This window comes from Helianthus annuus, chromosome 7 (genome assembly GCF_002127325.2).
Source record: "Helianthus annuus cultivar XRQ/B chromosome 7, HanXRQr2.0-SUNRISE, whole genome shotgun sequence".
Taxonomy (NCBI): domain Eukaryota; kingdom Viridiplantae; phylum Streptophyta; class Magnoliopsida; order Asterales; family Asteraceae; genus Helianthus; species Helianthus annuus.
This window is the reverse complement of record NC_035439.2, coordinates 89,973,847-89,988,027: the sequence shown is the minus strand read 5'-3', so window position 1 is coordinate 89,988,027 and position 14,181 is coordinate 89,973,847.

Genomic DNA, 14,181 nt, shown 5'->3' with positions numbered 1-14,181 from the left:
CTCGTATCCTAAAAGGCTACCCCGGAAGTTTCTATGTACCGGTTTTTCACCTAAGAAACGAGAATAGAAAAATGGAGAATCCCCGTTGCGGTAGAATCCTTCAACATCACTTGACCATTTTCCGGACTCATCTGTTGGAACTGTAAAAATACTACTTTCTAGATGATTTTCATCCGGTTCTCTCATCGACTTATGCGAGGACGACCCAGGGTTATGTTGGATAACGTTTAACGTAAGAGAATCAGAAGAGGAGGTGCTAGAGCGACTGATTGGATGCCTTAACTTATTTATTATCATACTTGACATTTGCGGGACAGGAAGCGAATTGTATTGTTCATCAGTGTGCCATGGTTGAGGAATGTGAGTGCAGTTTTTGTGTGGTTGTGATATGGGAAAGTGAAGGTGTATTTATAGTGGTACAAAATAGATTAAAATATTACCAACTTAATATTAAAATAGTGACGAAATTCAATAAATTACCAAGTTAATATTAGAATATAATAATGTCTGCTTATGGAATATAATAATGTACAACAAACTTGCAGTTACAAACAAAAATAGGATCAAAATACAATTAGTTGGATGGGAGTGGATGATTAAATTGGTTCAAATCTAAATCTAGTCCCTATTCCATGGGTGTGTGGTCTACATTTGAGTAATGTGCATGAGGATCTTCCAAACTTTGATGTGGTGGAAAATAATTGAAGTCAGCCTGACTATCCAGAAAAAAATGTCAACATTTGTGATGCGAGGGCTGCGTACACCGGCTGATTATTTTGGGACCCGACTAACTCGTTGTTGCTTTGGTGTTGGACATTAGCAGTATATATATTTGGTAGTCAGTAACCACAGTATTATCGTCCCCATCGATAAGGTCGGATAATCTAGTAGCGGCCCATAAATCTGGGTAGTCAACATCATTATAATTTTGATTCACACCAAAATTACCGCTGCCAACCGTATTGTCTAGCCCGAGAATACGCCATTGATCATCAATTTGACTTTCATTCACAAATGATGGCCCCTCTTGTTCCATATTCATGCCCCAATTTGAACCGCCACCCGCGTCAAGATTTGAACCTCCTTGCTGACGTTGCCGTCGCCCGTGTAACCTCTGCGGACGAGGAAAAGGCGTTAGGTCAACAGGGTCTGTTGTCAAGTGATTCGGATATTGTGAGTATCCTTGTTGCCGTGACATTTCCGTAGCCTGATAAGCGGTAGCTTGGGCGAACTCCAGATCATCAGACCGTTGTATTACCCCATTACGTCCGTCTAAATAAAAAAAATTAGTTAGTTCACAACAAATTATTTTAGACTTTCTAACGTGAAAAATTCTAAAAAAATATATATACCAGCATTTGGGCACGAGCGCCATCATCTTGAAAACCACGCATGGGAATTGTCGGAGACCTTGGATTTGTCAGATAGAGAACTGTATGGCGCATGAACCAAGACATATAATCGTCTGCGGCCGGATAAGAGGTGATTATTTCTCCCTCCACAATGGATTCATGACGATGGTACCAAGCATAAAGATAAACATCGTGTCGTATGGTCCAATTCCATCCAGTTTTCCCAATCCGGGTTGATTTATGTAGTCTGGCAAGCTCTTCAACGGTTAATGGTATACCGAGAGGTATATGTTGAACCACGCCAAATTGCCGCATAACCCGTTACGAATAATGATGCTCGACGTTCTCCCAGTAAATCAGAGGGCATGTACTCCTCAAACTATCACTCCCACTAGTGCAAATACCCGGGAGTCTACCGATGACATCATCGTACCGTGTCTAAATAAATTGTCGTAAAAAACAAATACTTTAGCGTACCATCCCCTCGTGAGCAAACTGAAGTTGAGATCGATAAGATCTATGACAGTGTGTGGGAGCGTCAATATGATTAAGGATCCCCTTCCAGCTACAAAAATAATAAGTCCAAACATTTAATATTATATATTTAAGTTTCCTAATATTTTATAGTCGTGGTACTTAAACATTTTTATACTTATTCAACTTACAACATACCAAGCAGCTAACGATGTGTCGTAATTAAACCGGTGTCAGGGCTCGGGTGCCACACAATGAATCCTCTCCCGGGCCTACACTTGAGAATTGACATTGGTCCGGAACGCTTACAGCATCAGGTGTTCGTAGCATTACACAGGATTCTGTAGAGACGGCTTAAAACAGCACTGCCCCAGCTAATATTAGCACATGAACTTAATTTCTCTAAGTATTGTAAAAATGAAGATTAATCTAGTTGTTCGAATTATCTGGAAAAACTGTACAACCTATTAGATAAATTATTATTAAACGTGCACGTATAATGCACTCATCGTCCGTTGCCTCAGCTTCAGAAAAAGTAGACTTTAACTCACCGAGAATACGAACAGAGCTAACTTGTTTACCGCTGAGCTAATTTTCCGCTGGAGTGAACCCAAGCAGGCGTTCACACGTGTCCGCAGCCTCAAAAAATGTAACGGCGTTATCCGCCCCACAAACCGGCACCCCCTCAATTGGCAGGCCCCACAAGACGTTAACGTCCTGTAATGTGACAGTTGTTTCCCTCACTGGGAGATGAAACGTGTAGGTTTTAAGCCTCCACTGCTCAACCAACGCCGTTTTTAACGAGTGATCTATAGGATTTTGCCTCACCAACTTCCAAAACGAACGATCAGAACGCTTGATGTTTATGGGTGACTGAAAATTTTCCGGGTGATTATAAACCTCTAACGCATGGTGTTCCTTGTGTAAAAACAAAACCTCGTTACTGAGAGGACCAGGATTCAATTGATAACTCATTTTTAAGTTTGAGAATTTCTTGTGTGTGCTTAAACTAGGGTGAGGTTTTGGTCTGGATGGTTTGTATGAAAGTTTTTTTAATACCATTTTTTTGTATCAGTAAGCCATATTCTATGTACATATATGTAGCAAGATAGGTATGTAGATTCCATTGATAATCTGATATGACTAGAAATGTAAGCTGTGAGTAAGCATAATATTCTGCAAACTACCATTCTCAATTGTACAAAAAATGTAAGGTGTGATTAGATGGCTCTATACAATACTATTACAAGAATCTGCGTATCATACATATGGTTAAATGAATCCACTGCAAAATTCAATTAGATTTGAAGATACTATGCTCTGCAAAACACTATTTCCCTATTTCAAATTTTGTCATTCAATATCTCTTTTTTATGTTTTCATTGCTGCATCGCTCATGGAAAATTAATAAGGCTGCATGACAAAAACTGAAAAGGAGTCACGTGAAGCTTGTAGTTTCAAAAAAGAATCAAGATTGCATAAAAAAAACAGCGAGGCTCTTTAAGATTTTTGTAATAAACAGCGAGGCTTCATAGCTTTGTACATACAAACAGCGAGGCTATTGAGCCTTGTACATATAAACAGCGAAGTTCTTTAAGCATGCAAAAACAAACAGCGAAGTTATGTGGTTGGCTGAATAAATCAGCGAGGTTTCTTAGAAACATGTTGTTCAAAACGGCGAGGTTATGTACATGGTGGTTATAAACAGCGAGGTTCGATACATTGCTATTATAAACAGCGAGGTTCAGTCATATGTCAGAAAAGTGAAACCTGCAAAAGGCTTTTGGCAGAATTGTTATTGAAGCTCGCTGTTTGGATTGGCATGGTACCTAAGAATGCTTGTTTTCTTGGTTGGGACCTAAAGGTAATCTTTGGGGGCTCAAACCCCCTATTTCTGCAGAAAAAAAAAAAAAAAAAAAGCTCTTGAACTTGTATATTCACACAAGTCGGGTTAGTTTCTTTGAACAAATCATATATGTATTCGTTTGTTGTGAATAGTTGTATAAAACAATACCAACACAATGATGTATACTCATTCCAATTGTCTTGCAGAAATTCACAGTGTTAGAGACACTAAAAAGATGATTGAGTTGCCACCTTATGAACTCAATCATGTTGCGCTACATTTAGACACGCATGAAGAATCATCTAATCATGCAGCTTTTGTGGATGCTATACTTTGGTGTTTCCGTCCTTGATCTCTAACTTTACGATGATCGTCCTTTCTTTTAACTGATTTCGAAGAACAAAGTGATGTTGTCAAGGTAAGAGTTACATGTGATTTATTATTTGATGAAATATTCAGCTAGTATCCTTTACTGAATTTATTCTAACAAAGACTATCCATTATTTTGATACTATTTGTTCTTTTTTTCAGTTTACATATGAGAAGCTACTTCAACAAGTTACGTTTTTTTGGTTCGAGTCAAAATAAGTTTATTTGACCATTGGGGGTTAATAATGAATCACAACATTAATTGTATGCTTTTTGTGCCCTGTTAATATAAAGGATTTGTTCTATTAATATGGAATACAGGAGAACAAATGGAATTCTAGAGGGAAGATTCATGTCCTCGTATGTTAACAAAATTCAGTTAGTAAAGAGCTGTTTAAAAATTACTCACCACCCTGTCATGTTAATCCATACGAGTATTCTGCTTTTTGATATCTAGTAATGGTTTTGAATCATGACAGTAATGACGTCTTGACTATATTAATTCATGGGGAGCTTTTGCTTCATTAGTTGTTAATCATATTTTATGGCTTTTTCTAAGCCTAGCAAAATGGACGGGTCTGGTAAGGGGTTTTGCTTCAAGTCATGGTTGAGACGGGCCATTGTTATGAAATCACTCAAAAACTAATTACAACAATTACATCTTATGGTTAGTGTTTTTAACCGGCAAAACAAAGAGCTAAGCTAGAATGAGTTAATCAATGAAAAGGTCATGTACTCTCCAATAACTATTAAGAACGAATAAGTGAAGTAATTAATCGAATTCACACTCTTCTTTTTTAGCTTTTCATTTTGTTTTTCAAATGCAACATGTATATATTTGTTACTTTTTTAAGTAAATTTAAAAATCTCTGGGTCGGCGCTCAAAATCTCGAGGGTCGGAGTTAAAATCTTGGGAGTCGGTCACAAAACTGTCATATACACGTATTAAAACTAAAGAGTCGGTTGACCCCGCACCTTATATAGTAGGACCCTTCATGTTTCTAATCAGCGCGATCACAAGTCTTCATGGTCTCTTAGCTCACGTAACCACCTTTGGACTTGGTCAAAGATTTCACTTAATTTTGTGATTGTATCACACAACTATACTATGCACTAGTTACTTTTATGTGCCTCAAGTTTCAGCTTTTTTTGTCTTATCAGTAACCTGTGTGAAATTTTCTATAAAAAAACATAAACTAGAGGTGACAAAAAGAACATGTGTAGTCGTTCAACTCAAATCGGGACTGTTTTTAAACCAGCTGATACGGGTTGGGGTGAGCAAAACACATTCTAAAACTTTTCAATGAATAATCAGTTATGCCATTTGGGAGGACCCTCAATTCACTATTCAATACCATTGATTACTTAACCTATCCACCTCACCAAAAGCGTTGGGTTCCTTCAAGACCATCCAAGCAACCAAACAACCTAGAGGGAAGATGAAGCACATGAAGAGCTTGTTGAACCTACAAAAGAACAGATAATTGCGAAAGCCAAAACATGCTATCCTGATCAAGAAATAAGCAAGCTATTATGATCATCTCTCCCCAAAGATAGTGCGTCTTGAACACTAACAGAGCATCTATTTGAAAACTTCAAAATTTGTTGAAGACATGAAAGAACTATTGGAGAAGACCAAAAGTTTGTTCAAGACCAAAGCCCTATTGAAGGTTGAAGCACTAATGAAGAAGAACAAACATCTATTTAGGCCTGAACAAATGTTTGGAATCAACAAACAAAGGTTATCCAATAGAACAGTAGTCTATATAACAATGTTTGTATGTCTTAGGATAGATGTTAGGTACTATTAATTGTTTCTAACACCTGTGGAATCTTTTCTGTTAGGAATGTTAAATGTTGTTATTAGGGTGATGTTAGCCCTGATTGCCAATAGATGTTAGTAAATGTATAAATAGATCCCACATGTTAGAGATCTAGTTATCGCTCTTACATCCTTTTATACGAACAAAAAGTTGTGTGATCAGGCTGAGGGGGAGTGTATAATCATACTTGTAATTTTGCAACCTTTTGGTTGATGATATAAAACAGTATGCTATCTTTCCAAGTTTGTGTGTTCATTTAATTTCGTTGCAATTCATCCTATCATTCTCGTTTATGTTCATTTAATTCATCAAACATTTCAGGTATTCACACACAAAAACACACAAACTAAAACTCAGATCCTAACAGAGCTTCATATGATGAACCGTCAACTCTCTCCATCATCGAGTTGATGTATATGAGCGAGAGGACAAAAGGTAAAACTGTAAAGGAAAGGAAGGAAGGCAAGGGTTTTTGATTGGAGGTCAAATTCAGTTAGACCAACCTAAATAGGCTTAATACTAACTAAAAGACCCTAGGCCCCTAATCTTTTTTATAGGTCAAATATTGTTTGGAGTTAAGTTTTTTTCGTACTTGTGGTTTGTTAGTCCAATCGTCAAACCTTCCATTGAGTCACCCTTGTTTCAATTTTTAACCTCTTTCCCCTCTAACGCTAACTTTGTTAGCTTTTTTTTATGTTAAGTTGTGAATTGAATAAAGTACCATAACATAATATGAATAAAATAAAAATAATCGGATCAACTGAGAGAGCAACTTAGATTGAGCTCGCTGGTCGGAGGAACAAAGTAGTGGAGGCGGGATTCTCTGTTGTGAAAGAAATGAAAGGTGTCATTAGACAAAGAGCTAACAGTATTGGTATTCATTTTTATGAATATTGATCTCGGCGTTTACATAATGTAAAGACACGTTATATTATTAATATTTTATTCTTATTTGGGATATATTATACCTTTGTTTGATAAATTGTTTTTCACATCCTTTGGAATTTAGATATGCTTCTAGCTTTTAAAATTTTATGCGTTACAAAACTTTAAAAGGTTTAGTTACAAAAAAAGTTGTTTCCCATAAGGATACCGACACGTGTTTTACATTGATCAAAAAAAAAATGAATACCAATACCGTTACCGACTTTTTATGTCACCATAAGTTTGGTTTGCTACAGTACTAGTATGGTCTCGGTACAAAAGCAAGAGAAAAATCAAATTCAATGAGCAATGAAATATTATCGAAACCGGAAACCATAAAAATGAATATCAAAACCAAATTGATGTTGTTCGATCGCTATTGGTGTGGTTGGGTATGATAATTGTACGATATCGAGTAATCGGTGTAGTATACTGTCACACTCGACAAAAAGGGGTTGCACGTGGTGATTGAATACCAAACAAAACATAGCAGAAATAACATGTAAATTACACCTTTCTTTATATTTATATCGAATTGCAATGGATGCCCTTTAACTTCAATAACTGTGACAACTGTCAAAATTCCAAGTATTCGTACAACTATTAAACCAAGATTAGTGCTTAATGACTGTGCTGAATTACAATTAATGACTTGAATTGCTTTCTGATTATTGCCATATACATACATGTGCATCACATATTGCTTAATGTCATATCATTATTGCATGAAAGCTTATTTGACTCAAATGATGCACTAAACACAGTTAGCACAGTTATCAGATAAATCAGAAATATGCTGACGGAGTTCAGTATATAGGCAGACAATGTGTTGAGACACAGAATGAGCCAGAAACCAAGTATTACACTTGTATAGTGTGTAGAAAAGTAAGGATCACAAAATTGTCTTCCTAGTGATAGTTTAAGTGTCGAAAAGTGCCTAAAACTCACATAAAGTGCTGAATTCAGCAAAAATCAGCATTTAAACAATCTAATATCATGCAGAAATATGATTAAATGATCCTGAATGCTTTCCTAGGTGCCGGGAATCAAAAGTGTCACAAAAGGGTGCATAAAACACACTAAACTGCATAGTTTAGCACCTTAACGAACCGGTAACCAACCGAACAACCGGACACTACCCGAAACACCAAATTTTCACTAGAAGCACTGGTTTATCATTTCTGAGCTAGTTATGGTCCCCGAACATCATAACACACTATGTAACATTATACTAACTAAAACACCTAAACATGCACTTGAAATCTAACTGGATACTTTAACTTACCATCACCACCCAACTAAACACCCCCCCCCCCCATTCTCACGGTTACATGTGGGCCCCCACATGAAGATTTCATTGGATTATTTTAGTAGATCATGTCTAAACCTTTTGAAGCATAATACCCACTAGTTTAAGTGTTGTTGGAAGATTGTTATTAATAACCACAAGTCCACCGTAATCTTTCATTCCACAAACATAACACAAACACTCCTCTCTCCTTCTCTTGTGCTATCGGTCGAAGACCACCACCACCATACCATCATCATCACTTCACTTCCATTCAATCCACACACTTACAAGGGTGTTAGAAGGTGCACAAAGGAGCTAGGAGCATGGAGAAGTTGAAGGACCTCTTTCATTTGCTTTTATCCATCTCTTATCTTCACTTGATCATCCCTAGCCTTGAGCTAGTGGTAAGAACCTTGATCTTGCTATTTTACATCTTATATTAGTGGTTAAAAGATGTTACATAATGATGGTCTTGAAGAACACTAAGAATCACAAGAAAAGAACTTGAACATAAGCTTGAATACATAAGAAATCTTGATGAATATGTGTGTTATGCTTGATGATTGTTGTTCATACATGTTTATGATGTTGAACATCATATGAGACTTGCTAGATTGTGATTAAACACATGATCTAGCAAGTGAGAGGATGACCTTGTGAATGATCAAGATGATCATCCTATTATGTGAACATGAACTTGAAAACAAAGATGATTTTGTGTAAAATGAAGATGAATACATGTTATTAGTCTTGATGATTTTAAAGATAGTTTTCTCAAGAAACCAAGTTTAAATTACAAGATTTACATAACTATGATTTTTAAATAAACCAACCATGTTTTAGTGTTAAATCAAGTGTAGAAATATGTTGTTAACAAGAAAAATTCAAAAGATTGATTTTTAGAAAAATCATTTTACAAGTTGTGAAAGTCTAAATTCTTTAAGAATGTGATTTATAAGTAAATAACCACACTTTAAAGGTAACAAAGCTTACTAAGAATACTAGTAAGTTACTACAAATTTTTACAAATTTTCAAGTTCATTAGGTAGTAGATCATGCTTATTTTTGGCAAAATTGGTAAGTAAAGATTGTTTGTTGCTGATTGTGAATTGATTGTGTTGATTTTATAAAAGAAAATGATATACCTTCAAGGTATGGAAACCTCCATTTTTAGGGGAAACTATGGCAAAATTTTTCTAAAAATTAAACACTTAGAAAAATATTTCCAAACAAATATTTACAAGTGTATTTTAAACCATGAATTTTTCACATAAACTTTGCCATAATTTTTGTTACAAAAAAATATAAATATTGGAGGTTGGTTTTCATAAATAAAAGTGACGAAATATGTATTTAGGAAAATATATATTTAGAAGTCACCATGTGTCTGATTATTTGTATGTTATATGTATTAGTTATATTATTCTAGGACTTGAAATAATATAACTCATTAAAACACCAAAAATTACAATCCAAAATATTACCAAAATTCCAAGAATATGAATATACGTAATTTACACAAAATATTGGTGAAACCGAACCAAGTAGTATAACTTACAAAATATTCCGGAAAGTTTATTCGTAAGTATATTTTGGTAAAAAATATTTTGGACACCAAGAGAACAAAAATATGATTTTTACAATTATTACAGGAATATATCATATTTTTTATAAGCGAAAAATATATTATTTTGGCAAGTATAAATATATATATTTTTCTTGAAATTTTTAGAAGATATACTATTTTTGAAAGAAATATATATATATATATATATATATATATATATATATATTCTTAAACAAACATGAAATACAATATTTTTGGAGTGAAAGATATATTTTCTCAAATAAATATGAAATATAACATTTTTGGAGAAAAATAAGTTTATATATATTTTATAAGTTAGACTTGAAAATATATTATCTTTGGAACTCATATGAAAATACAAATATTTTTGCCAATGGGAGATTTTAAATAATATTCCTTAAAATATATTTTGGAAATATATATATTGGTGAACTTTTATTAAAGATAATATTCCGGAAAAGTTAATATGAAATTAAATATAAGAATACTTAATGAATACAATAAAAATACGTATTCTCATACGTATAAATACACACCGGAATACGACCCCAATACATGGCAAAAATATACAGATACAAGAATACGAATACACCCATCCTTGGGAAGGAAATACATGTATAAATACTTGAAGAGTATCAAGTCAAAATATATTATTCCAAAATTTAATAAATATAATTTAAGTTAAAATATTTATTATTTTAACAAATAATTATATAACTTGGAATAATAATGAAGACACTAAATTATACTAAGTCAAGGCACGAACCGCTCGTCTAATAGACATTAGTACGTTGTAGGTAGTCGTATACGCAAGGCGGAGCTTTGAGATTACAGTGTTACGAAGAACGCAAGACTGCGAGTTCATGTCCCCCTTTTCTTTTAACTGTTTTCAGTTTTATAACTTCGGGGGTGAAGTACATGTTACAAAATATTTACAAATAATTACAATTGGTATGGTTAGTTATGGAATGCACAGTAAATCATGTGAATGGGTAGGCGCACTCCTAAGACCATTAATTCTCGTGTTAGGACCGAGGGGCATGAGTGATAGATCTATTTGGGTGTAGCGAGCCCACACCCATGTGGACCGGGGATTGGCCCATGAGGTGACTATGTCTTACAGCCGGAGGCCCGGTACAAAATCTGCTAGGTTTGAGCCTTCCTACGCCGTTGCACGCATGTTAATGGCCTTGCAAACCATTAATTGATCTGTTTCCTTGTTTTGCTTTCATACCAGGATTTACAAAACATACATACATACAATGATTACAAGGTTTCATTCATACACACAAACAAACACATGAACTCGCTCAACTTTTGTTGATGTTTTCAAATACATGTATTTCAGGGAATTAAAAGTGGATCTGGCGGGCGTTGGATGTTTTCAAGTTGCATTAAGGATAAATGATGTCATCCGTTGTCTTAGGGTTTGGTTAGTGTGTCTCACCCTGGATGAGACACATCTACCAAAGCCTGATTTTATTTAGAGTCTTTTGATGAGTCCTTAGGGAACTCTAAACAATCCGTATGGTTTGTATAATTTGAATTTGAAGTCTATGTTTTAAACAATGATGTTGGTGATGTTTTTAAACTTAATTAATGGATGACCATCTATGGTTTTATCATATAGTTGATGTTATGATTGAATGCAATGACATTAAGTAAGTCACACATAATCACGCTTCCGCAAAAGTCAGGTTGTGACAATAACTACAATCACAATCCTTTATTTGGAAAAAAAACCATTACATGTTAGGTCCTTTGATACTAACCTGGTTTGTTTTAGATGTTAAGTCATGTCACATGCATCTCATGTGAGGGTAATCATGTCTTTTCATGTTAATAAATTCAGAAAAAGTCAGAAATATATATATATATATATATATATATATATATATATATATATATATATATATATATATGGGATAGGAGTTGGCCAGAAAGTCCAAATTTCCTAAAAAGTGTAAAAAGTCATAAAACACCATAATGTCAACAATAAAACACACCAAAAATCCACAAATAATATGATGAAGATTACTAAAACATCATGTATGTGGGTTTTGTGTTGTGTTTTAGATGTTAAGGCTCTGATTGTGGAATGACAACTATTATTGTGTTTTATGTTGTTTAGCATTGTGTGTTTTATATTCATAGTTCTACGATTGTGTGTTTGAAGTTTTTATGGACTATTAGAGTTTGAATATGGTGTTTTAGTAATATTTATTCTATTATTTGTGAGTTTTAGGTGTGTTTTATGCCTGAAATTATTGTGTTTTATGACTTTTTACACTTTTTAGGAAAAACACACTTTCCGTAGGATCCCCACTACTACTCTATATAGAGTAGGGTTCCTACGGAAAGTGTGTTTTTCCTAGAAAGTCTAGGAAGCGATCTTGTCCATCCGATTGGTGTCTTTAAGGGTTGAGGTTAAATCAATGGCAATCTTGTAATAATTAACTATATTTAATAGATTGTTTTAAATGAATAGGGGCAATTTCGTCCTTATGTGTGTTTTAAACCAATTAAAAATAACTGTCAGAGATATCACATTTCCTTAATTCACGCCAATTTCCCTCTCTCTCTCTTTCTCTCTCTAAACCCAAATTCGGAAACTCCCAAAATCATACCAAAAATACCTAAAATCATGGATGAAGATAAGAGATTTTCCTTGTTCCATATACGTAAGATCAAGCTTTCATTGTACTGCGTGTTTTACAAAGAGATTACGGGTGATTCTTATTTGTAATTGACGGTATTTTGCTGGTTGCAGGGAAGAGATTCAAAAAGCAGGAAACTTTGGAAAGGATAAATAGCAGCGGAACAGTTAACGGAAGCCGATCGAAAGCTGGGGCGAAATCTGCTGATGTAAAACACATTTGTATGAATCTGCTTGCTGTTAAAACACAGCTGTATGAATCTGAATTGCTGTTAAAACACAGCTGTATGAATCTGAATGATAAAACACATTTGTATGAATCTGCTTGCTGTTAGAACACAGCTGTATGAATCTGAATGATAAAACACATTTGTATGAATCTGCTTGCTGTTAAAACACAGCTGTATGAATCTGAATGCTAAAACACAATTGTATGAATCTGTTTGCTGTTAAAACACACATGTATGAATCTGAATGTTAAAACACACCTGTATGAATCTGAATACTAAAACACAACTGTATGAATCTGCTTGCTGTTAAAACACAATTGTATGAATATGAATGCTAAAACACAATTGTATGCATCTGCTTGCTGTTAAAACACAACTGTTTGAATCTGAATGCTAAAACACAACTGTATGAATCTGCTTGCTGCTAAAACACAGCTGTATGAATCTGAATGCTAAAACACAACTGTATGAATCTGCTTGCTGTTAAAACACAACTGTATGAATCTGAATAATAAAACACAGCTGTATGAATCTGCTTGCTGTTAAAACACATCACCAAGAACAAACTGTTAAAACACAGTACCAAGAACATGCTGATAGATTCCAGCAAGAATACGAAGGAATGATTGATATTACGTGAGATCAGAAATCGAAAACAATAAATTCCGAAATTTATGGATAGTTAGTTAATGAAGATAATTTCCTAAAATAAAAATAGATTGTGAAAGTACATAAATGCTCTTTTAGATAAAATCCTTCAATGCCACATGTCGCGTTCTTATTGCTTCCTAGACTTTCTAGGAAAAACACACTTTCCACCCAACTCCTACTATATATATATATATATATATATATATATATATATATAGTGTAAGTATCTATAGAAAACTCACTTTTATTTAGAAAACTTGGGAAACTCTAACCTCCCGAATTTTTTTTTTTTAAAAAAAATTACACATGTTATACACATGTTTTTAAGGGTTTTGGGCAAAAAAAATCAAAAAAGCGCCAAGTAGATATTTTTTTAAAAAAAAAGTAAACAAGTTTTGGTGTAACACATGTTACAAATATGTCAGATGGATGTAACATATGTTACACCAAAACTTGTTTATTTTTTTTAAAAATATCTACTCGGCGCTTTTTTGATTTTTTTTTGCCCAAAACCCTTAAAAACATGTATATAACATGTATAAATTTTTTCAAAATAAAAAAATATCGGGAGCTTTGAGTTTACCGAGTTTTCTAAATTAAAGTGGGTTTTCTATACATCCTTCCCCTATATATATATATATATATATATATATATATATATATATATATATATATATATATATATATATATATCACTTGAAACACACACACTTGCTCTCTGAAATCTCCAACACCAACTCAAAGGCTCGCTCTTGTCAGCACCTAAATTAAAATTTTCAAAACACAAAAACATGCAATCAAGCTCCTCCATTCGTTGAGTTAAGTTAAGAACAGATGGAAGTTTTGTTGTCTTACTATGTAAATGAGAAAGCTCCACCGACAAATTGTGTAAACAAACTAATTTGCAACAATGTGAGACAAGCCTAAGTTAATAGATGAGTTCCAGCATATCTTGAAAACTATATTAAATAAAGGTT